Raw genomic sequence first — 25113 nt, forward strand, 5'->3', positions numbered from 1 at the left:
GAACCCAATCTCGCTATCACAAATCTCGAACAATTACAGCTATGATGAAATCTAGGCTAGAGTACTAGAGGATGTTCCCAAAATTTCCAAGGAAAGGCTTCGGCTTTCCTTTCATCTTCGACATATATATGTTGCTGAAATATTAGCAAAATAATGTATATCATTCTTGTACACTGTTTTTCAGCCATGTTTACAAAGATGGGATTATTAAACAAATGTATAAACATTAATTAATTAATTAATTAATTAATTGTATTTAAACATATATCTATATGTTTAAATACAGCGCTGTGAATAATCGTAGATTCAAACATATTTTTTTCGCATTATTTCTTCAACATTTTTGAGAAATCATCGATCGTATCTGGATACGTTAAGTGAAATTATTTTTGTAAATAAATAAATTAGACGCTATGGGATATCAGGAGATGTTACATGGCGAATTACTGCCTTTCGTAGCCGAAATAGAAGATAAAAGACAATTTTTCAACGAGACTTCAGCGGCTACTCGTACAGCCGCTGCTAGGAAAAACTAGTTTCAACATTTCCGGGTAGAATTATTACGATGGCCAACATCCATTCCTGATCCGATCGAGAACCTGTGGGGAATTCTAGCGAGAAAAATTTGCGATCAGAAGTTACCTTAGAAACTATCGTGCTACTTAGAAAAAAAAAATAAAATACCTAACGAATTAGTAGAAGCAATTAAAAGCAGAAAAAGGTCCACTAAACGTTGAATGAAAACGTAACAGAATTAACGTTGAGTTTATATTTCTTCACAGGCGAAAACACAATTTTAGGAGAAATGTCCATTGTTTCCAGGTTTCGAAAAAAAGCATTCTTTTGCTGTATCTTTAGTTTTGTCTTGTATTATGATGTGAAATTATATAATCGAATTTGTCAATTTTTTATTAATATCTCATCGATATATGTTGTTAATAAGGATATAATACGTTATAATATATTTAATATATTACGATAAATTTAAAAATCGACACTATAGAACCTACCCTGTTTCGAGGAAAATATCCTATTGAAATTTCTCTAGGATTTTAAATATATTTCTATGGAGCTAAACATGAAAATGACATTTTTTGCAAAAATGAATTCACTAATTTGCAAAAATACATTGGCCCTTCGGCCAGTCTATAATCGTTCAACGTTATTTGTTAACCCTTTGCACTCCTATGTTGATTTTTATCAGTTTTTATCTCAGGAGCTCCTTTCTCGAGTCCAACTCGACATTCTTTCTGTCCCACCTTTTTTGTAAAACGTGCGAAAGAAAACCAGGATTGTATCCTGGAAATTATTTCAAGATATATCGTACGCTTAAAAATTACAAAATACAACAATAGTGTGAATAAAACTGGTGTTTAAGTGAATTTCTTTCTTCCTTTATTTATTTAAATTGTCCTATTTTTTAGTTAAAGTAAATTTCAAACAAAACACTTGAAAGCTTCGGCAGCTGCTGGTAACGAAATTGAAATAAAATTCAGAGTGCCAAGGGTTAACGTTTAAAACCTCTTTTCGCTAACTGCCTAGAAATTGTTCTTTATCTTGCGTATTCCAGGGGACAACTTTGCCAATCAATATATTGGTTCGTTCTGACCCTGAATAGTTCCAACCCCTAGAAACTTGTTCCAGTAATTTATTGGCAGCCATCCGTAATCCACTTTGGAACAGACGGTGCTTCATTTGCAACATTTTCTCGACAGCGAATAGTTGAGGAAATAATTGCACGGAAGTATTAAAACCGGATATTCTGTAGATACAGTGGCTGCAAAGAGTATCACCACGCCAGTGTATAGCATCGCATACTAATCAATTAGGCCCAAGTACATTAAATTGTGTGATATCTAGCAATATCCTCACAAGGCTGCAAAAATGTGATGCCATGCAGATGGAACATAAAACTCGATAGAAATGCGATATGCGTCGATATTTTAATCACTGTACTTGTAAATCTTATTGTGATCTTTTCATCTTATGCTAAACTTTAAAAGTCGATAGTGTTTATTGCATGAGTTTTGTATTTATCGCAGAGGAAACCCATTATACATTTACTTTGTAAATATATTTTAGATAACTTATAGATTTATCATTATTTGGCTAAGGAAATAATTGCACGGAAGTGTTAAAACCCGATATTCTGTAGATACAGTGGCTGCAAAGAGTATCACCACGCCAGTGTATAGCATCGCATACTAATCAATTAGGCCCAAGTACATTAAATTGTGTGATATCTAGCAATATCCTCACAAGGCTGCAAAAATGTGATGCCATGCAGATGGAACATAAAACTCGATAGAAATGCGATATGCGTCGATATTTTAATCACTGTACTTGTAAATCTTATTGTGATTTTTTCATCTTATGCTAAACTTTAAAAGTCGAAAGTGTTTATCGCGTGAGTTTTGTATTTATCGCAGAGGAAACCCATTATACATTTATTTTGTAAATATATTTTAGATAAATTATAGATTTATCATTACTTGGCTGTTTAATAATTGACTTCTGCATCGTGTTATATGAAATTGCTACAACACTTTTCATGAAAATATCAACGTTCATTCATCCATTACAATTGTAATCCATTACAATGGTTCTCTAAAGCTGAAAAAATAGTGCATTTCTGAAAGTCTAGAACAATAAGTTTCGATTCTCTGGAAGCTTTTGCTGGATTTTACCAGGTTTTTGAGATGCTGGGATACGTCATACGTTGCAAATGTTTCAAATAATTTTAAATGACCTAGACGACAGAGAAGACGAAAAGAGTATAAAGTGACGTGGTAAATAGGAAAATCGTTTGGAAACATGAAAATATTCCTAGTGATATAATTAAAAAGCTCATCAGATATATGCAAAAATATGAATAAATTCTGTACCTTTGAGTCTTCGAAATCTAACGATTTTTGGATGTAACCAAAACAGTTCTTGAATCATGTTACACTAGAATGCAATGAAGATTGTAATATTAGGTTGTTCGAAATGTTTCTTTCGTTTTATAAGGAAATAATAGACGCACAATGTTCTTCGTTTTATATTAGTTTATTGAATTATGCACGAACATAATAATAGAAATAGAACGAAATGGATCATACCTAATTCAATAAAATAATATAAAACAGAAATTTTTGTTCATCTATTATCATCTTATGAAACGAAAGAAACTTTCCGGACAACCTAATAAAAATACAATTACGAAAACACGTTTACAGAATTACTAGAATTCGACCAGATAATATGTAACCAGATAATATGTATTTTACGAAGATTTTAGTGAAAAGATGATTACACAGATAGCTATAAAAATATGTTAGATTTTCGTTGCACAAACATACAATATCAATTGCGGATAGCAAAAAAAATAATACAACTAATTGGATAAAGTTAATAACACAATATGGTGATAAAGTAGCAGCGAAAAGTGACATTCTTTCCTGAACTTTAGCAGGAAGTCTCGTTCTGAAAGCAGAGTTAGCAATCGTTGGAAGATTAATTTCTTCGCTAAATGCATTAATGTTTAAACTGAAAGTCTGCCAAGGGTAGTTAGCGAAGTCTTTGGATTGTGTCAGGAGAACAAGGGTAGTTGCTAAGTTTCTGCACGTTTTGTTTCGCAGATCAGCAACGATCGTGCCAATTCGAAATAAATGTAGTACTATAGGTCATAACTTTCCTGTTTAGGCAAACTGTCGGCTGATCGATGCATCTGGTCCACTTGATTATCGTATTATTCTCTAAGTAATTAATAGACTACGGATGTTCCATGCAAATTTCTATCCTTGTAAACATAATTTGAATGGAATTGAACGTGAATAGAAATTTATTTCGTCTACTAAATATCACAGTAAGCGTTCTATTTTTAATATTATATATATTTAAATATATTTTTGCATATTATCTGCAGTCTGTAGATTTGTGGGATTTTTCATTTCTCAAAAATGTATAAATGTCCGTGGTTTAGTAATTAGTTGCACATTCCAAAGTCGAATTTGTCAACACATTTTCTCCGTAAATCGATGCTTACTGCAAGTCAAATAAAACTACAAATGAACGATATTCCATTAATTTAATCCTTATAAAATGCAAACGATCTTCGAATGGGTTTGTTAAGAAAAGAATTACGTACTTTGACATTCGATATTGAACAGAATAAAAAGTTCAATTTGCAAATACACGCATGTACAAAAATTCTTCTTTTAAAATTCATTTTCAAGCCAACCATAATGTTACTGTAATATTACTGTAATATTAATAAACTGTACATTCTACTGTATCTGATTTCCAATTCTCAAAGCGATTAATTACCAATTAATTAAGGTAATTCTAGTGGGATTTTCAAAGGCGAATTTGTAAATAATACGCTTTGTCTATAAACGAGTATGTGGGCGTACTAAGATCGTATCTTTCGAAATCGATTTTAATTTTAACGATACGATATTAATAATTCGACAGGGCGCTGTCGATTCGCATTTGTTGGTACGCACGAGCAAAATGTGCGTGACTGAGAACATTTGCACTGCACGGTTATTTACAATAGAAGCAGAACGCGACAAAAAATTGCCGCTTGTTGTTCCGAGCTTACAACGTTGGTAAAAGTATCTCTTCGATCTTCGTTTTCGACGTAAAATAGAAATGATTGCAGATAACTTGTTCAGTGTAATATCAAAGCGAACACTTGTGTTTTTAATTTCGCTTCGCGTGTCACAAATTTAGCTTTCCTTTTTTGTCACACTGTAGACCAGACATTTTATGTATAACTATGTTTGAAAGTATGGGATTGGCAACTAAGTGGTTGCGGATTTTGTCAATACCACCTAATGACAAAATCCGCAATCACTTAGTTGCCAACATATGATAGACACGAAAGAAGCCGCTGTAAAGAGAATCGTTGTGCCAAAAACTAAACACCCATATTAAAACCTGTTTGAATCTATGGGATCCAACTATGGGGAAGAGCGAGTAATTGCAACATAGAAATTCTTCAACGATTCCTGTCAAAAGCTCTAAGATCCTTAATAGATGCACCTTGGTATGTTACCAATGAAACAATACCTTACGACCTTAAGATACCAACAGTTAAAGAAGAAATATCCAAATTCAGTAATAGATATAACATATGAATTAGCAGCCACCAAAACCTACTAGTTACTCAATTACTCGATACGACGGATCAGATCCGCAGGCTAAGGACACATTACCCTCTAGGTTTAAACATTAGATTCAGCTAGAACCAAACATACGATAATCATTTATTATTCACGTTATAATACCACGCCGGAATAATTTACTTATAATTCTCAATGAGAATTGATTGTAAACTACTTCCAAATAAAAAAAAAACTAAACACTAGAGAAGATGTAGAGTTTTCCTAGAAGTGAGACCCACTTCGACAAATACCTCAATCAATTCGGAAATACACATAAAAACTGCAGAATGTTCACTACAAGTAAATATATCTTATATGTATACATGTATATTTGTGTATATATTTCAATATTTTAAAGTTTCTGCCTTGTTTCAAACTATAGTGATGAAATCATGATGCTCGTGTCTTCAATACGATATTCACGTGGTTGTAAAGCGTTTTATAGAAATAAATTCAAATACTTACTCACTTAGTTGCCAACCCAATAAGATACACGTTTAATAAAATACTCCATCAGATAAAACAGGATATCGCGCTCTTTGCAAACGTATTTAAACGATTTAGAAAATTTATTCACGTAAGGAATCACTAAAAAAAAAAAAAAAAAAAAACTTCTGACCGTTACCACTTGCTGTTGAATTTTTAATTGCTCTTGGCTGATAAACGCAGCGATAAATATATCGGTGAATAGAAGAAAGTTTGAAGCTGAGATTTGTCTATACGAGTGTAAGTAAAATTTGTATTAAACATTTCTTTGCCTGTTGTAGGATGTACAATTATATTGTACAGTAGAGCTCGCCTTATCCGAATACCTTAATATCCGAACACCCATTATCCAAATATCCTAATATCCGAACATACATCGTCCGAATACCTTAATATCCGAACGCCTCAAATATGTGCATATCTTATTAATTAATATTGTATTGTAAATTAATATATGTTAATATTATATTACGCTAACTGTAATTATGTCGATTGTACTGTTCATATACAATGTATTTTTTCCTTTATTCGATCGAGTATAGTAACAAGTATAGCGTTGTAACAATTGAGACAAATTCGTGTATAATTGGAAAAATTGGAAGCGTAAATGCAACAGGATTGGCAGAAACACATGGTGTTGGAGGAACCACATTCACAGACATTAAAAGAACAAAAAGATAATATTGAAAATTATGCAGAACACGTAGATTTCTCCGATACTGGCAATGGAAGAAACCTTAAACATACTGACGTAATGAAACGATTTCATCGCGATAAGGATGAACATAACGACGGTTTTATACAAATGGAAAGAACAAACGAAAGTGGTAACGAAAAGGTGCCTTCTCGTGGCCAAGCATTCGTTGCATTCGTAAAGGAGCTTCTATGGTTCGAAGCAGAAAAAGAATGTAACTGTATACTGGTTCAAGGTAATAAATTAAATTTAATTTAACATATTTCTCGTCTGATTTACTCTACAAAAACTGAGATGTAACTAACCAAAGAAAAAAAAAAAAAAATCAGGAAATCGCTCTCCGCTCATACTAAATAAATGGTTGTCGTGTCTCCCTCCTACTAATAACACAATCCATGTACCAAGAAACATTTGCATAATATAAAATTACATTTTTGCAGTCACACACCACACATTCGCTCTTACGGTAATCCAACATACTATGTAGGTATTGATCTTGAAAGAATCGCATGAGTTAATAGCCAAAAACATATGTGAGCCATATATATTTAAAGAAACTGTCAATCGATCTTAATCTATATTTGAACAAATGAAATTTCATATCGGGAAAGTGATTGTTCTGCTATCCTAAAATTCTATTTTCCACACAATTTTGTTTCGCTGTTAGCTCGCATAAGGGAAGCTCGATTTCTCTTGTCAATTGTATTTCAGCTTCCCCATATTACGACAGTTTTCCCGTTTTACTCTTTAAACTCTCTTTTCGCTGCCTCTCTACGTATAAAATGATTAATATCTACATAATATAACTTGAAAAAAAGTGGAATAACTTTGACATCTCTGAAAATCCTCTACCTGCAACTACTTCTATCTACAAAAATATTACTGTACCATATTATTTACAAATTCCACGTCTCTAAAAATAAGTCACACGTTCAAGGTGCTAGAAATTACCGGAACACGCTATATATTTTTTTCAGCTTTTACTATACCATTTCGATAATCATGGACTTTCTTCAAGTAGTTCGCTCGAGAGTCAAATCTCAGGGATCGTCAAACCGAACGCTTGACGTGCATTTCTGTCCGTAGCGAATACACCAATTTGCATAATTAGCGATCCTAAAATATGGGCAGCGTCCAACTTTTATGTCAATTTTACGACGTACAATGGCGAGAATCGCTGAATAGGTCCATAAACATCAGAGATTACACTGAATTCTCCAGGATTTCGATCAGTTGGAACGAGATATCGCGGCATGGCCGTTTTAAACGACGTCCATGAAAGGGATCTTTCCGATTTCACTAGTTTCTCGTATCCATTTCAGGATTAAATTCGATCCATAATTCGGGTATAATATAACGGCGGACAAAAACGCTGAGTGAAGTTGTCACCCTGAGATTTTTTTTAAAAATCCAAACAATACTCGTTTGTGCATATTTGTCCAACCAAAATTTCCATTTGTCCACCCTTAAAAACAAAAAGAAAAAAAAAACAAGCAACAGATAAAAATTAAAAAATATGTAACATCACCACCCTATGAACGTTTTCACTGTTTTTTATGTAGAATATGATCGTCCACGATTCGTTCGTGTTTGTCCAGCCAGAATTTTAATTTATCCACCTTTGAAAAAACAATTATTAGCGAATAAAAATAAAAAAAAACGACATCACAGCCACATGAACTTTTTCGTTAACGTTTATGTGGGATATGATCGTCTATGATCTGTTCAAGGTTGTCCACCCAAATACGTCCAAAGAAATTATCAGTTTTTAAATATTTTCATTTGGTAGCTTTTTTTTTAAATATAGTTAGGCGAAAATTTCAGCCGACCAAATCACAGACAAACGAACACTGTTCGGTTTTCTGCGATCGCCAACTTCAACTCCAACTGTCCAAGGGATAGCCAAGTCTCTCTCGCTTTAAGCTCGAGCCGAATCGCGCTCAGCTTCCACTCTCTTAATTTCTATCCGATTGGATTGCGCCTCTGTCTGAGCATTTCCCGATCCAAACGAGCCGCGCCCTCGCGTATACCAGTTGCATTCATCGGCGTGCGCGTATCTGCGCCCTATCTGAATCCTGAAAAGGATGACACGTCTCAAGGACTAGAGTTCGCCTCCGAACCAATGCTCGCTAGCGCAACTGGCTCTTGCCTTGTCTCCATCGCAACGCCAGCCTACGTCTGCTTTTCACTCCTTTCTCTTTACAGAAATCTCATTTTTCAGAGTGTTTCTTCGTTTTCCCTGGCGCATTCAGCGTCGACAAAACACGTCTATCCTGGAAGCGATGCTACCAGGATGCAGACAGACGCTCTTGTCTCCATGCTGGCTTCATTTCAGTGAAGCGTGACCTGTGTATTTTCTTCCTCTTTGCTTTTTCCCCTCTTTTTCCAATTTTTCCCCCCCCCACTAAAAGCGCAGGAAGACTAGTGGAGAAACGTGACAAGTCGAATCTTCTGTTTCTTCAATAGAAGAGTAGCGATGGTCAGACAGCAAAAAGCTGGCTTTACGACTAAACATTGATAGCATTGGTTATTCTATCAGTTTTATACAGAACTTCGTGGATTTATTATTATTTATTCTTGAAAGATAATGCACAGACTGCGGATTTTTAAGCAAATTTACATTTTTACAATTTAATATCATACAATTTATATAATTTTTATTTTTGCACACAGCTAGGAAAACACTATGCGATAGTAGCACGTTCTTTACTGTTTACTGCTCGTTTATCGTTTGTTATGATTGTTTAACGAAGCTTCCAACGACGTATGTTTATATGACATTTTTTCCTCATCTTCACCTACGTATTAACACTGTTTGGTCGAAAAATAGTGAGATACCCTGTATAATTTTCATTCGTATATCGTCGTAACTTTGTGTCGTAATATTACTTCTCGTGCGGCATTCTTGCACGATTATCCACTATATGTTAGAGTCCGAAAGCGTGGCTATAATATTCGCATTGATATTGGTGCTCAGACGAAACCGAGCTGGGAAGTAAATGTACACAGAAATGTATGAATACTATATGAGTTTCTGTGATATAGAAAATAACAGATAAAGGATATGGCCGGACGAAATTAAGTATAATACGCGGATAGTACGTTGGGCAGTTACAGCAGAATTACTGCTAGTTTATACGAACTTGACGGAGGGCAAGCAATTCATGTAACTAGGCTTCATATGTGTAATAGGAGTTTAGACAAGTGGATTCAATCAGCAGGAAATCGTTTAATCGGATACCAACTAAAATTTCATTCAAATAAATGGACCTTGTGCGCATAAACGAAGTTCTATCAAAATCGTTTTGGGAAGGTCCGCGAAAATCAATAAACATTCGTCGAGCCCTCGTGGCGAAACTTGATATTTCATCGCAATTAATTCGTAGATGTACAATAGCTACGCTAAATTGCTTTGGAAACAGTCAATAATTTAATTGGATATCAAAGTAATTGGATACGCGATATGAACGTCGGTCATTCGTTAATTAATTACTTACATATAACAATATTTATGACTGAATTATTAACTACGTTATTCGAAGTAGAAAAATGCGTTAGAACAAGAAATCTCCGCTTTTTTAACGAATCGAAGATATAAAAATTTTATAAAATCGTAAAGTCAATGTAAAATAGTAAAACGGGAAAAGCATTCAGCGAATTTAATGATATAAATTGATTGAAAAACGTTGCAAATTAAATGTATTATGATCACATGGATTTACTGTCAGATTTTGCAAACTATTTGACTACTTATTTCTTTCATATACACGTACTATACAATAATATGTGGATATTAAGCAATATAGAACTCGTGCATGGTTATGAGCACTGTTTATATATATCTTCACAAGAATTTGAGAAAAAATGAAAAGCGTCAGTGGAAAGGCCAAAGGTCATAATAGCTTGTATACATGTGCATTCATAAATACATTTACTTCTGAATGGTATCTAGATACAGTTCAGTATAAGTACAACAAATAAACAGATAGATCCATAGTATTCTATAGACGTACAGTATAATAGTACATTATAATAGAAAAAGCTTCTCAAGTAGAGAACTAAATCTTATTTCGAATAACATTTGGCGAAAGTTGAAGGAATCAATGCAAATGGATACGCCTTTCCTATACGCAAAATTAGCTAGAATTCAAAATGAATTGAAAAGGAATACGAGAATTTATTTTCGTTATAAATTCATATTTGAAATTTCCGAGTCTTTACGTTTCTGTTTAACAGATTTCGGCTGTTTGTGCATTTATGCAAAAGTAAACTGGCGGGTTTAAAATATCCAAAGCAATGTACTAGTTATCGCATAAAGATCTCATTTTTATCTCTTTGGTTGCATTTGTACAAACATAAATCTGTACAAACATGTGCAGCCTGTTAATATAACATACCTTAAGCGTTCGAATATGCGAATACAGATTTCTGCGTTAAAATATAATTTTATCCGCAATTTCCTCGAATCGGACATTTCGTCGTTTCCACCCTTTCTCCCGCGAGCTCTCCAATTAAATGGATGTGAATTTAACATCACACGCTGTACGTAATTTTCCGTAGATTTCACCATCGAAATCCACTCGGCGTTCTTCGCGTACGATTCAACCTTCTGCGTTAAAAGCGCAACATGGTTCGAATAGCGGTCGGACAGGTTGACCAAATTACAGAATCGTCGATGGCCGCGACTGTTTATTCGGGTTTTAGCGGACTGGTATTTGGTCGATGGCAGTGGCGTGCGCGGATGGCTGCAATCCACTGATATCGTCACAACAACGCGACGAAATGATTGCTTCCGTGGATCGTAAACGTTGAGACACGCCGAACTCGATCGCAAATGCGGCTGTACAATTTCGTCACGTTCTTTTGATAAATTCATTATTGGCCTGATGTCTCTGGCTGGTTGCGTAAAAGCGCCGGATTATTCAGGCACGTTATGCATATACGTTGTGCGTAATCAGAAATAACAAGAAAAAGTGAATATAGCTGGCAGTTTTGAACGGAGAGCGTGAAAAATCAATGTACGATTAATTTCAGTTGCGTGTTGTGGATGTTCTTGTTCGATCGTTTATTAAGTAATAATTAATTTGAGGATGCAAAGATGCGGAGAATGCGAATAATACGCGAAAGTATAAGTAGCATAAAGGTGAGTCGCGTGAGAGTTTAAGCTGAAGTATTTTCGATACGGTTAGTTGTATGGAAAAATGTTTCGTATGGAAATTGAATGGCTTGGAAAGAAGTATTTTTGGCGTTTTTCGTTTTTCCGTAGGTGGACCCGCAAAGGTGATACGGAGGTCAACTTTGCTTTTTTAAATGGAAGCATATATTTTTTAGCACGTTGGTTATTAAAAAATTAATTAATTAATTATTAAAAATCAATTAAGCTGTATATGTGGAAAAACTATTAGTTTAGTGAATATTTTAATTTTTAGCTTGCAAAATTGTAGTTGTTTTCCTTGTCTTTCATACGATAAGTTTGTGAAACTGAAAGTTAAAATATCTACTAAATTAAGCATATAAAAAAAACAAACTGATCTCCATATGACCTTCACGCGCCCACCTACGGAAAGAATAATAACATCAAAACACGCGCCCCTTGAATCGAAACCGTTCAACTTTTATTTTTCGATATTTTTCGATATAACTAATAACATGGAAAATATTTCAGCTTAAATTTTTCGGTGACTCACCCTGTATATAGAATATCCAAAATGTCGCAAGTACTCGTTGTACTTTTTGGCAGAAAAACCAATTTTCTACTTGGCTTCTATTAGGTCATCCCATAAGTTCGTGCCGTTTTTCGAGCGGTTATATATGTTATTTTTTTTAAACACCTATGAATCGTTGTCTTAGGTATTTTCAGAACATTTGACGTTTCTTGAACTGTCAAACTTCGTGATTTTTCAACAAGATCCCGAATTTTATCTTCGTCTGTCTGAGGAGGACGCCCGGAGCGTTCCTCGTCTTCTAAACAGAAATTCCCAGCTCTGAAACGTTGGAACCACTTCCTACAGGTGTGAGATGAAAGCGCATTTTCTCCGTAAACAGCACATATGTTTTTCGTGGCAATTGTTACAGAATTTCCTTTCCGAAATTCATATAACACGAGATGTCGAAAATGGATACGCATTTCACTCGTGATTTTTTACTGTTAGAAGTCACTGTGTTCGCTATATTACGATCTTATACCCACGAAAATCTGCTCTAGCCTGTTCTCGATCAGCTAAGCTCAAGTGCATTGGTCCCTTATCACCGTATGTTTATAAATCGACACATGAAATGTATACAAAAAAGTCGGCACGAGCTTATGGGATGACCCAATAGCTTTCTAGTATGTTCGTATGTAAAAATATTAATTTGCAATTTTATAATCTCGTGATAATCGAATGGTTAGCATTTTGTTAGACGCGTTTGTACAATTTTTTCTTACCAAAATTGCCCCTGTAATGTAATAAAATTTATTGCTACTTTTTTTCCAAGTATGTTAATAAAAACACGAATTTGCAGTTTTATAATCAAACGATTGAAACGAATCGTAAATTTGTTACATTTATTTGTACAATTCTATTCGTTTTTCCTTGCTAAACTCTCTGCTGTCGTATAATAGAATTTATTAGCATTGCTAAATCATGACATGTGGTTTGTAAAATTTGGCACGCAACAATATTGGCCAAATTGCGCGACAAATTCCTGATCTATCTAACGATATGTTGATAAAATAATCTTTCGATGAAACATATTATTTTTGCAATTTTTTCGTTTAATCGTTACGGTATTTCATATTTTTATTTCTGAATTGAATGATGTAAAATGAGAGCGTAGTGAGCAACATAGTCAAAGGACTAAAAATGGCAGCAAACTCGGAAATAAGAAGTTTCGAGCCATAGGGGAACGATCGTATATTTCTAGTGTTATAAATATACATGGAGTGGTGGGTTTCTTACGTATATAAGGGAGCTAACGAGCAGTATCTTTACCAGCAATGCAGCCAGTGATATTTTAAATTAATTTGCTACTTTATGCGGTATAGAAACCGATAGCAAAAGAATTTTTGCTAGCCAATTTCTCAAAGAGGAAAAGGACACTTTAACATTTACAGGAAATTTATGACATGTAATGAATTTGATTTATGCGTTAGCTCTCGTTCCTAATTTCTAGTAGAATTATTCGTCAGTTATCAAGTACTCTCATCAAACTATTTACAGTGCCGTATATCGAATAATTTGAAAAGGGAAAAGAAATTCTTTATTAACGACTTCTGACGTTAATAAAATATAATATCAATTTTACACTTCATCGAATGTTATATATTAAAATACAAGTATAAATACTACAACAGTGTGCAGAAATATCGTCATCAAATTCTAATTTCTAGTGGAATTATTCGTCAGTTATCCAAGTACTCTCATCAAACTATTTACAGTGCCGAATAATTTGAAAAGGGAAAAGAAATGGATGAAAGAAACAATAATTATGTGAAAATAAACGACTATTGATGTTAGTAAAATACAATATCAGTTTTACACTTCATCGAATGTTATATAGTAAAATACAGGTATAAATACTACAACAGTGTGCAGAAATATCGTCATCAAATTCTAATTTCTAGTGGAATTATTCGTCAGTTATCAAGTACTCTCATCAAACTACTTAGAGTGTCGTATATCGAATAATTTGAAAAGGGAAAAGAAATGGATGAAAGAAACAATAATTATGTAAAAATAAACGACTATTGATGTTAGAAAAATACAATATCAGTTTTACACTTCATCGAATGTTATATAGTAAAATACAGGTATAAATACTACAACAGCGTTCAGAAATATCGAAAATATCGGAAGTACTATACTTAGTATAGTATATAACTTACTGTACTTAGAATTAACGCAATTGCATTTATGGAATTATTATTAGCCTCCCGCTGGATAAACGTCTACGTACTATAGTTACAACATCGTTAAACCAATTTTGTTTAAGGACAAAACGTCTAGACGAATTGTTATAAAAAGGAATATTTAGAATGCGAGACAAATTTCTACTTAGATCTCGCTTTTACCATTGTTTCTAGAAAGATATGAATTTGCATAAGTATCGACCAATATTTATATTTCATAATAATCATTTGTTATACTCTGACGTTATATTTTCGATCGTAAGATGATGAGAAAAGTAGAGGTCGTCGTTTTGAATTATCGGATCGACAGTAGCAAGATTTAAATATATTACGAATCGGACGTTCAGCGACAGATAAACAAATAACAAAAATAGGCTTTTCAATATCGTAAAAGTTACGCGTGTTCTGAGAATATTTCTTTAGCTGATACAGAAGGCAATTGGACGAGAATTTGCGCGAACGTAGACAACGAGGCAAATAAATTAAATCGTCCTCATTTATAGTGATCGAGTTATCTTGCTCGCAAACGAACCCTCGCGCGGACGTCCGTAGCGAACATCCGCGTATTATCCTACATTGGTAGCGATGTTGCTGATCAAGAGTAATTGAATTTTAAAGACCCAGCTGATCCACAAGCTGTACGGGTGTCAATTTACGCGCACCACGTATAGTCGACGTGGAGTAAGCGCGATTATTAAATCGGATAATGGCTATTCGGCTGATAAGATCCGAGATTCCGCCCGGTCGAGGATTCTACAACGAAATTTACCGGCATTTACGCGGCCGGAATATCCTTGTCCGTGCAATTAAAGAGACGTATTCCATAAGGGGCGGTAAGGAATCTTGTTAACGTCAGACTACGCAGAAATACGGAAACAGGGCGTAGCGTAACTGTTAATTAAACCCGTCCACAAAGCCGAGTAATAAGAGGTTGAATGGAAGATGAAGAGGCCCTATTGTGCCTCTAACGATACTGTTCTCACGTAAAATATTAAACAGTCGGCAATATGTAGAGAAGGCTGGTTCCCGAGACACTCGATAAGTCCCGTTATTAAATTTTTACGTAAATTCAAATTGGAGATAATTTCTGCTACTGCTTTTCCACTGTGTAGATTTTAATACCACTCTGTATTCTTTATTGCTAATTTATTAATGCTTAAAGATCCAAATGTAAAAATTGTGGAAATTTAACGTTATTAATAAATGTAAATTGATATTGAAGAAATGTGATTGGATACAGTTTCTGCTATTGCATCTTCGCTCTGTCGATATCAATATCGATTTATATTCTTTATTGCTAATTTATTAACGCATTAAAGACCCAGATGTAGAAATTGCGAAAATTTAACGTTATTAATAAATGTAAATTGGTAGTGAAGACAGTTCCTGCTATTGTTTCTTCGCTCTGTCGATTTCAATATCGATTTATATTCTTTATTGCTAATTTATTAACGCATTAAAGACCCAGATATAAAAATTGCGGAAATTTAACGTTATTAATAAATATAAATTCTTAGGCAAATTGGTATCAAAGACAGTACTGCTATTGCTTCTTCGCTCTGTCGATTTCAATATCGATTTATATTCTTTATTGCTAATTTATTAACGCATTAAAGATCCAGATGTAAAAATTGCGGAAATTTAACGTTATTAATAAATGTAAATTGGTATCAAAGACAGTACTGCTATTGCTTCCTCGTTCTGTCGATTTCAATATCGATTTTTATTCCGTATTGTAAGATTATCAACATATTCGACAGCAATCAGTGTAGGAATATATCAAAATTGCATAAATGTAAATTGCAATTGGATACAGTTTCTGCTATTGCTTTTTCACTTTGTCGATTTTAATATCGCTCTGTATTCTTTGTTGCGAATTTATTAACGCATTAAAATCCAAGCGGTGAAAGAATACGTAAAATTGCATAAACGTAACATTATTAATAGATGTAAATATATGTAACAAATGTAATTTGAAATTGAAGGAAATATGTGACATTGCTTTTTCACTCTGTCGATTTTAATATCGCTCTGTATTCTTTATCGCGAATTTATTAACGCATTTAAAACTAAACAGTGAAAGAATACGTAAAATTGCATAAACGTAACATTATTAATAGATGTAAATATATGTAACAAATGTAATTTGAAATTGAAGGCAATTCGTGACATTGCTTTTTCACTTTGTCGATTTTAATATCGCTCTGTATTCTTTATCGCGAATTTATTAACGCATTAAAGATTCAAATATAATAATTACGAAAATTTAACAGTATTAATAAATGTAAATACTTATGTAAATTGAAATTGAAGATGGTTTCTGATATTGCTGCTTGGCTCTATCCATTTCGACATAGACATTTTGTATTCTGTACTGGGAGATTAAAATTGCATAAACGTAACATCATTAAATACATAAAGTAAATTATCGTTTTATCAAGGTACAAAAATATATTAAAACAATATATTACAGACACTCGTTCTATAAATTGAAGACATAAAACAATCTTCAAGTTGCATAATTGATAGTGTCTAAACGGAAACAGAAACGATAACTAAAATAGTATTAAACAAATTCTTAGAATTCCTTCTCATAATCATAATGACCATCGACAAAGTTTGATGACACGAATTGATTAAAAGAAAATCAAACGTCGTGTCGCCTTAATGGGTTTAAAAAATATAAAAGTAGCGATTACGAAACGATAGTAACACAAGTTTGGACATAGTACAATGATAAATGAAATTCAGTCAATTGCTCTATACGAAATGTTCGAAACGTTGACATTAGCTGTAACTTGAAATTAATTAGGGTACAATTAATTACATAAGTAAGCAAGTCATATCTGTTATATTTTAATCATTAAAAAAAATGCTATTTTTATCCATTTTATAGTAAATGATACTGTACATAAAAGAATATATTTTGTAATAGAATGAACCAAAAAATTTCTATCATTCTGGTACTTTGGAGTGCCAGAGCAACACAAAATAAATTTCTTTCAACGTATATAAATTTTCCATTCTGCGTATGAAATAGCAGCATGATTAGTAACCATGAATTAAGAGAATTTTGGAAACTTTCGTTCACACGCGTTCGTATCAAATTTTATTAAAAAGAAATTATGCGAGCTACAAAAGATGTTTTTGCGTTATCAAGATACGTAGCTACCTCCGGCTATTGTATTGTTACTTAACTTTTCTTTCATATCTTTCCAGAGTATTTTTCTAAGTTAACAAGCTCGTTAAGCGAATTGTTAATTAACATGAATTCCCACGACCAGAGATACGTTATCTGTCAGGTAGAAAAGTTGCTGCCGGGGCGGAGACCGCGTTCTCGACTCTCCTGTTTTCTTCAAGCGAGCGGACAGAGAAGGAAAAATAAGCGTCAGTATGATGATTATCCCGATACGGTTATCTCAACGTTTGTTCTTGCATGAAGACGGACGTACCAACACAAAACCAGCGTACTTCCGAAAACGTGAAAAGGCATTCAAACGGCTCTCACGTTAATTACAGCTTCTACATCGACAGAATCCTTCTCCGTAAGAGAACCTGAAATGCGTTGCACTAATTATGGAAGCGTAAAAAGTCTTCCGTGGAGAGACTTCTCCAGACAACGCTGTAAAACCGCCTCAAAAAAGAAAAAGAAAAAAAAGAAAGAAAAAATTACCGAGGAGCGCCCTCCAGGGGATTAAATCCGACGTCGAGTTCTTTTCACAGACTTTTCGGAAACAATGGATCGTTCCTCTCGCGAAATATCAACGATACTCGGAATTTCAAGCGGAATTTTTCGAGCGAAATTTATTAGACTCCTGATACGAATAGGAACATGGTAACTGTGGTATACAAGTTCTTTAATTCTGTCATTTGTTGTCGGCTATTTTTGATACTGTGCTTTCGTGTCGTTAGGAAATTCTTCGTTTTGTTTGTATTTTCTATGAATATTATCTTTTCTTTCGAAAATTTCTATTTTATTTTACAAATAATTTTATTTTATCTTAATTCTTAATTTTAGGAGATTGCGAGGAAATCATTGCGAATATATAAGTTTCTTATCCTTCTTGTTCGTTGAAAGAAGATTTTCCGTATTAGATCGCGGGTAGTCTAATTAACAGGATCGTTATTATTCACGACGTTACCGATAATTTGATTTGCAAGATAAACAGTTTAGTTTAAGCCGCGGTCGGTTTTAGTCAGCTCGAAGCAGGTCCTGCGGAGAACTAAGTCGTAAATTGAGTGGGTAAACGTCATTGTTTACTTGATCATTTCCATCGAGCTGTATGCAAAGAATACGTCAACTGGAAAGAAAATAAAAAAGGAATTCTTTAACCTTTCCATTTTCAATCTACATTTTTTAAATTGATAACTTACACCGTTTTGCTGTGTATATCTTATATTATTCATATTTTACTTACATGTTTCTTATGGTATTGAAACTTGAATTAAAAAGAAATATTTTTTATATATATATTTGAAATAATTACGTTTAATTTGTTTATACAATTGGTAAAGTTTATAGAATTAATTTGTTTATAATGTTGGCGCATTCATTGGCAAAGTGGAAAAACATACGGAACGTATACATATGTATAGTATATCAAAATGTATAAAATATTCAAAGTAGAGTACTCGTTATAATTTTTAATGGGTGAAACAAATCTACGTTTATATTCCATTTTTTGCTTACGTTTGAAAAATATAAATTTGCATAAAAATCCACAGTCCAGTGATAGTCTGATGTTGCTGCTATATTAAGTACATTCGTGTTCTATCCTGAGATAAAAATAACTTATGCAGTGCATTTAAGTCTTAAATCTTGCCGCGTGTGTCCGAACTGTGAGTCAAGCCAAGCATTGAGATTATTCTCGACTATTTCAGATTACAATTATTCACGGGTGCAGAGATATTCGCTAGTTTACCAAGACCTGTCTACTCGCGGTAATCGCTCACTTGGAACGTGAATGATGGAATAGAGCGTAATGTATAATATAATAAGAACAGAAGTGGAAACTCGTGGAAAAATAACTTGAAAATGGGGAACTCTGCCGCAAAAGAGACGTCGATCTCTGCTTTTCAAATAATTTGTTTAAAAAATAACTTTGTTCAGATCTCCTTAAAATTTCATATTTACCTTAACCCTTTGCACTCGAAATTTTATTTCAATTTCGTCACCAGCAGCCGTCAACGCTTTCAAGTGTTTTATTTGCAATTTACTTTAACTAAAAAAATAAGACAATTTAAATAAATAAAGGAAGAAAGAAATTCACTTAAATACCAGTTTTATACACACTATTGTTGTATTTTGTAATTTTTAAGTGCACGATATATCTTGAAACAATTTCCAGGATGCAATCCTGATTTTCTAGGACATCTATTGATTTGAATACGCAAGAATATCGAGTGAGACTAGAAAAAGGAGCTCCTGAGATAAAAAACTAATGTCGAGTCACACTCGACATAAAAGTGCAAAGGGTTAATGAACGTTCGCAATAAATGTCATAACAGTTTATGTCTACTAATATTATAGTTGCAGATGGATTGTTCGTATAATTCATTCACTTTGAACGTTGTAACAGACAGGAGATTAATGGAGCAACAAAAGTGTGCGTAAATTTAGCGCAAATAATACAAAGTTATTATCACATACTATATATACTTTATACTATAAAAATTATGAAGGGAATCTCATTGGCAATTTTCTATAACAAAATTGACACGCCTTTTTCTTTGAATACGCTCTAATTCTAAAATACAGTCCATTTTACTGAAATAAAATTTTCCAACAAGGCTTTTCCTTCAAATTTGTAGCACTTACGTGCAAACATAAATAAAGCATATGCGAACGTAGGTTTCGTAGAAATGTCAAATCACTTGCAATAGGATTAAGTTAACAAATAGGCGTACATGTAACTTCTACGTTTTAGCAAGTCATCTATTTGGTATGAGACCTTGGTGAGCTTAAAACGAGAGCTTGATAAATTCGGACGAGATCGACTATAGCTTCGAAAAGTAGTTACACCGTAATTTCGTATGTAGGTGAAGGGAAATGGCAATTTAGTTTCGCATGTACACGAAATGTTGTTAGATATATATTCAACAGTAATGGCTGTTTTTGCGTCAAAAATCTGTATCCACGCCGAGTAATTGCAAGCATATTTTAAATAACTATCGTGAGATAGCTTTCGTTTCGAGTCACTGAATAGCGAAAAAGACAAAGGGATGCGATAAAATATATAATTTTATTGTAGAATATAAAATTATTACTTCGATATTTTATGATTTTGCTACTTCGCATTGTTATTTTCAATTTTATGCAAATATCAAATACGTAGATTACGAATTTCAGTAACTTAACACTAGAACCATCGATAGTTAACGCGAAGCTATTTCTACCAAAATCAGTGAAATAGAATATTTTTATATTTATGGATTTATTACTTTATTTACTTTTTTTTTGGTATTGTTAATCCATCTGGGATCCCTAAACGAGGGTTGACACATTTATAAAATTGTAGAATCAGTCATTTTGACTGGTGTGGTATTTCTAGCGTTAGCATCTAGTGATCGATCCGGAATTCTCCTGATAACTGATACCGTCACATCGAATGATACGCAGTAAAAATTTTCAAAACGCGTGGCAAGTTGTACAAAACGAGGAAACTGGTTAATTGGGGCTCGATAAATAGATTGCAGGATCCTTTCATACTTTGACAAGTATCAGTCATTTTTACTGCTATTGGTATGAGTAGCCTTGATACAAAATTATTTCCAGTTTGAATAAAATAAAAAACAAAATAAAATTCATTATATTATTCTCTTAGTTATCGTTGCGAAAGTCATTACATCATTGCGGAGAAAAAATATAACATGAAATAGGAATTTTAAAATAAAATTGTAAAATCAGTCAATTTGACTGATGTGGTAGTTCTAATGTTAAATTGGTTGCAAGTATTGCGAACAATATTGTACAGAAGCAAATAAATTGCAATACTTGAAAAACTCATTGGATAATCTATCGTTTATGTCTACTCGATGCATTATACATATTTCTATGTTCTTTTTACTTCCCACTGATGACGAGATACAGTTACAATCGCCTTGGCAATTCTTTGAAGATAAAACCATGAGAGACAGAGGCAAACTTTTGAGAGAAATTCGGAATTAATGGAAATGAATATATTTATAAGAAAAAAAAGCGATTGTTTAGGAAATTCGAGGATTTGGGAATACAAATTATTTACTATATTTCCCACACAACAGTTATACATCTATATTACTCTCTGAAGAACGTCTTGCACGCACGCTGGTCGCCAACCGACTATCGTAGATTCTTCTAACATCTGGCAACAGTCTTTTGTCTCCACTAAGACCTTGACGCCCTCTAACCCTTACACACACACTCTCATGTACAGTGTAAATGTATCACTTTCCTAACAGCGATAAAATAAAATTTATAATAAAAGTTACAGCTAAAGGGGCGCACAGTGTTAACGATGTGTCTTCGCGCTATCGTAGTTTTGCTGACAAAACCAACAAACGAGCTCCATTTCAGAAAATTGCACCACCGATTCGATCACACAGGCTTTGCGAATGTTCAATCTAAACGCCAAATTGCCAATTCGAAATTGGTAATGATCCAGTTGTGGTTCTCTAGGAGAATTGGCTTTTTTTCTAACAAGACGTTCGCTTCCTTCGGCAAATCAAAGCATTTGAAGAGCAGCGTAACCATAAGTCGTGTTGGAATTTTCTTACGCTCTTCGTCCATGGGAAAGACCTAATATCTGCCGCAATTCTTTTGGGTTCACAGTAAAACGGGTACAGTTCGTACAGTTCTTAGTTTGTTGTAACAGTTTTCAGTACGAATTTTGGCAACGCACACACTACATCTTAAAATTGCTATTAAAATTTATCTTCACATTTAAGATTCTTTCTATTTCTTTAAAATTTCTATGAATTCTTTTGCATCGAACGAGAGAACAGAAATGAAGCAGTGCACTATGAGCTTGATTGATTGATTGATACTGTGAAAAAGCTTGATTTTAGAATAGCAATTAAAAAAGAATATACAGATACAAGGAATAGATACAAGAACCAATGAGACATGGAAAGCTATTCTCTGAATGCAGCTGCCTGAATCTATGCTGGCTGAACAATTATACCAATTGAGACTTAACATAGTTGCCTTATCTGTCGACATATTAATTGCATAGGACGATTGGTTATGGGTCTGGTTACAAATACATATGAGTTTCCTACGAACGCATAGTGATCATCTGAAGTCATCATGCGGGATCTTCAGTACGATGACTCAAGCTCGGAAGGGGATTCTGTTATTTTAGCGACTTTCCTAAAATAAAAGGACAATCACCCAGACAGGCGCCTTGGCTACATACAGGCTCCGATCGAATAACATGCAAAAGTTGCCACGACGTGACTTTTTGTGGAAAAGGAAGAAAAATATGTAGAACACAATTTGTTCGTTCTCGGCATAGTTTTTGAGACAATCGAGTTTGAACATTTGTCAAGTATACTTGAACGTGGCTATTTCCAGACTTGGCAGGGCTAAATAATCGACAGAAGGTGATCCTACGCGCGAAAATAAGTGGAAAGTGTAGAATAAAATTTGTTCACAAGACGCTTTGTTTCCGGCAAAAATACGCCTGTACCAGACCGACTCTTAAGGGGGTATTCCGGTCTAGAAATTTGAAAAAATCGAAAATTTTTTTTTCATATTTCCAAAATTTAGACATTCAAGAATATGCCCTTAAAAGAATTTTTCAAAATTTCAATTATTTTATGTGTTACAGCCATTTTTGTGACGCGGCATCTGCTCCGGTCTGGCCGGAACAAATGAATAGTAAACGGTAGACGTTGTCCGAGTAAACTTGTCTCAAAATTTTAAACGCGTTTTTCTCGAAACTACTTTTTTCGAGTTGGCGTGCACGATATCTCAAGTTCTAATGAACCGATTTATTTTAAATTTGGTCTGAATATTCCTTATATACCCCTCTATCGTCCGGATCACGCTCAGCTCAAAATCTTTAATATTACTATTTTTTAAACGTTCGGAATTGTCAAAAAAACGTACGAAATAAGAAATTTTTTTTCAAACGGCCGTCATTTTGTGAAAAAATGTTGTATTGACTTTTCCAAGGTTCAGACGATAGCGACATCCATACTAATTAAGAATCCGTTCGCATTTTTTGTCTCAGATGACCAGAAGGGTTGATATCATGCACGCCACGACACCCCATTTTTTTGGCAGCACCCACTTTGCCAGCTCATAACTTTTTAAATATTGAGTTTTTTTTCAGTGAATTTTTTACGTAATTTCGAAATATCAATAAACAAATGCTAAAAAGAAGGATAGCAAAAATATTTTTTGTTTCGCTTGTACAGAGCTTCAAAAATCGCCCGAAATTCATGCCTCTAGATCAGAATACCCCCTTAACTAGACGCGTTCAAATTCTATTTTCTTGAAAATGAAGCCAGAGACGGACAGGTTTTATCCTTCATTTTCCACAAAGAGGCAGGAAAAAGTGGGTTTTTCACCAGACTCACATTTCTTTTTGCAAATCGAACATTTAAAAATTATTTTGGATTGTCCTGCCTACTTTACTTTTTTACTGCAAAGTGTTATTTCAATATTTACATTTAGTTTACGAAATAATTTGGGAGAACTGTACCCGCAAGGCAATGAACGTTTCTCTTCGTTTGAACAATAGTTTAGAATTCTTAGAACAAGTATAGAGTTCTTAGAACACGTACTCACGGCCCTAGAACAATCCAGGACAGAAGTTGAAAGACTAGAACGCGAATACAAGAATAACTTTACCAAATGAAGAGAAATTTCCACCGTTTTATGGGAATAGCTCTCCCAAATTATCTTCTAAACTCAGGGCCGGCGCAAGGCAGGTTTAGCGCATTCGCCCCGCGTTCTACGAAAATTACCCAATTAAAAAACACCGATTTTGATTAACTTTTTACAGGATGATGATACCATTAACAGATGCAAGACATTTTTTTAGTAGCGATGATTCAGTTTAAAGGAGTGAGAAAAATCATGAAAGTTAAGTGTAACTCCTCGTATCCTGGAAACTACTTTAAATAAAAAGAAATCCAGGCGCTTTCAGAGAAATGTACCTTTTAGAGAAATTAAACTACATCAATAGTTTTTTACAAAAGTCATACATGTTTACAGATTTTCTACTTTCATTGAGTTTTTTGTCCCTTGAAAACGAATGATGCATGCGAAAAAATATTACTTGGATTTGTTTAAAAAACTGCTTATAAAAAATATATAACATGTAACAGCATTTGTAAATAAATAATTCCTCGTTGTAAAATTTAATTTAAAGTTATAATAATAAAATTTATATTTATATTATATTATTTAATTTAAAGTTACAATAATAAAGTTATAATAATAAAAAAGTTAAATAAAATTTAAGTAGGGATTTCAATGTGTACTCAAGCCCCGGAAAATTTTTGAACCCGGTCCCGCAGAAGGTCACGTCGACCTTGCCTAAACCAAATATGACATTGAAGTGATAGTTTGCAACAATGTTTAGAGCAACTGGAACAATCCAGGACAGCTTTAAAACGTTCGATTTGCAAAAAGTGATTAGTCAGAAATTCACTTTTTCGCTGATGGAAGCTTCCGAGACAAATCGTCAATTTTTCCTTTTTTTTTTTTTAACAATGTAGAAGAAACGCAGCACAACTTGGAGCGACAAAAAGATCGAAATTTAGAAAATGGAGGAAAAACTTATGCAATGAAGTTCGAAAGATGATAAAGTACATACACGAAACCATCTTCGACAGTCATTTGAGCTCGTATCCTCGATTTGCGTAAATTACTGTACGCTATTTGGGACGCCAGAATATTA

General features: G+C 33.8%; 1 protein-coding gene and 1 long non-coding RNA gene across 5 annotated transcripts in view; both read left to right on the forward strand.

The window, feature by feature from the left end:
- Positions 1 to 25113, forward strand: part of LOC117242933 — a 213283-nt gene that overhangs the window by 109119 nt on the left and 79051 nt on the right. The window lies entirely within an intron of this gene.
- On the forward strand, positions 5879 to 23560 carry LOC117242941. The gene is made up of 3 exons (XR_004495358.1): positions 5879 to 5889; positions 13316 to 13318; positions 23105 to 23560. It is a non-coding gene; the product is annotated as an uncharacterized LOC117242941 (long non-coding RNA).

This window comes from Bombus vosnesenskii, unplaced genomic scaffold, assembly GCF_011952255.1.
Source record: "Bombus vosnesenskii isolate JDL3184/JDL3185 unplaced genomic scaffold, Bvos_JDL3184-5_v1.1 scf7180000016281, whole genome shotgun sequence".
NCBI lineage: Eukaryota > Metazoa > Arthropoda > Insecta > Hymenoptera > Apidae > Bombus > Bombus vosnesenskii.